The sequence below is a fragment of the Nannospalax galili genome, unplaced genomic scaffold, assembly GCF_000622305.1.
Source record: "Nannospalax galili isolate Female #2095 unplaced genomic scaffold, S.galili_v1.0 scaffold903, whole genome shotgun sequence".
Taxonomy (NCBI): Eukaryota; Metazoa; Chordata; class Mammalia; order Rodentia; family Spalacidae; genus Nannospalax; species Nannospalax galili.
Genome location: NW_008349989.1, coordinates 2,694,506 through 2,696,444, shown reverse-complemented (window position 1 = coordinate 2,696,444; position 1,939 = coordinate 2,694,506).

Here is a 1,939-nt window from a genome sequence, read left to right as displayed (position 1 = left end):
TTATTCCTCAGTCTAACATTACATAGTTCCTCAAACTTCCTAAACTTAATTGTGAAGATATTTTTAATCCACTTTATACTAGGAAGAATTTTTTGATCCACCTATATTGAGAAAACAAAAGAATCATAAAAATTATAAATTATGATGTAATATTTCTTCTATGCTTTAGCAATATGTGAACCAATCACTAACCATGGATCTGGCAGACTTGTGGTAAACACAACAGTTCAGTGGTGACTAGTGAAGATGAGTTAATTTTACAGCAGGGAAGTTGATATCAACATACTTTGGATGTGAATGAATGCTAAATGGTGCTTATTCTCTATTTGAAAACACCCCTCCATCTTTTTGTCACATAGAAACAATTCCATACACAGAGACCAATCCTCTGTGATCATTTCTTGGCATATTTTCTCCAAACATTATCAGAAAGCTGGGGGATTTATTTTGACAATGATAGCAGGTAATTTATTATTTTGAGGCTACAGAATGAGATGTCTGAAAATGTTTTTCAAATGGAAATTGTGACATTTACTGTGGGAGCAATGATCTTATACAGAAGCCAGGTGGTGAGTGTTTACCATCCAGCAGATGGAGGTCCTACAGTGGAGTTATTTGTGGGCATGTGTGCCTGTGTGTGTTTTCTGTTAAAGAATTCAAGCTTCCTTTTTATTCCCTGCTATAATTTGTGCTTTGTATAAAATTAACTACAAAATCTCTCTCTGCTGTGTAGAAAGCAGCAGTTGTGTTTGTACTGATTTCCTTTCAACTTGTAACTCCACTAGCTGTTCCAAGCTTTATAATACTATAACGAATATTTACCATGATCAAATGATAAAAAGAATCTCATGCAGGTAAATTTTCACTAAAATTTTAATGCATATTTATTTCAAATGAATTTCTAAAACTTAATTTCTATATACCTTTTAAACACCACAGACACAACCTATCTTTCTGGAACATTATAGCAAGCCATATTGTTAAATATTTAATTGAAATGATCATTTAAATTTATGTTAAAAATTGCTCTTTGTATTGCCGTGTAAACACCTACTTGGAATTCTGTGAATATTTATTTTACCATTATTCCCTGAGAAACTCTGAAGAATGGAAATGTTAGACTTTATTTGGATTCACTTAATCTAACTAAAATATTTAAATAAAACTCAAGATAATTTTTTAATCAAAAATTATCTTGAGTTCCTAACCCCACATCTTGTTCTTAAGTATTCATCTAAGATAAAAGCAACAATGGACACTTTGATTGGAGGCAAAAATGTGCTCATAAACCACCCTAGAATAATGTCATAGAGGCAGCTCAACGTGACAAAAGGATGCCTGTTCAAACTTGACCAAATTTATGTAAGTGAACTATTATTTTTCTATAATGTATGACTGCATTTCCCTAAATCCAAGAGGAGATTTAGTTTGTGTACATTATAAGAAATCTCATTTCCTATACACCAAACAGAGTGATCGCCTTTTGCCTCTTCTGGTTTCTAATTCCCAATTATGTTATTCTAAGATTTCTAAATACTTACATTTCTACTCTGTTAACCATGGGAAACATTTTAAGTTAAGACTGGTCATCATTTAGTTCTACTTCACTGAAATATAAAATGTACAATTTAATAGAATATATTCTTACTACTCTTATAACACAAAGTTTCTTTGTACCATTAATTTTAATATCCATCTATTGTAATAATAGCATCAAATTTATGCCATGGAAACACCTCCTTATTACCACAAATGCTTTCCTAGTCTTCTTGCATTTAATGTTCTGTATCTTCACATAAATTGACTATTATCTTTTCAGAAACAGTTAAAATATTTAGACACATACTTGGTGATTTAATATGTTTCTCTAAAGACTGGAAAAGAGTTTTCCCATGAAGGCTTTATTCTGTTACAACAGATGTCTCAGGAATTGGAAAAA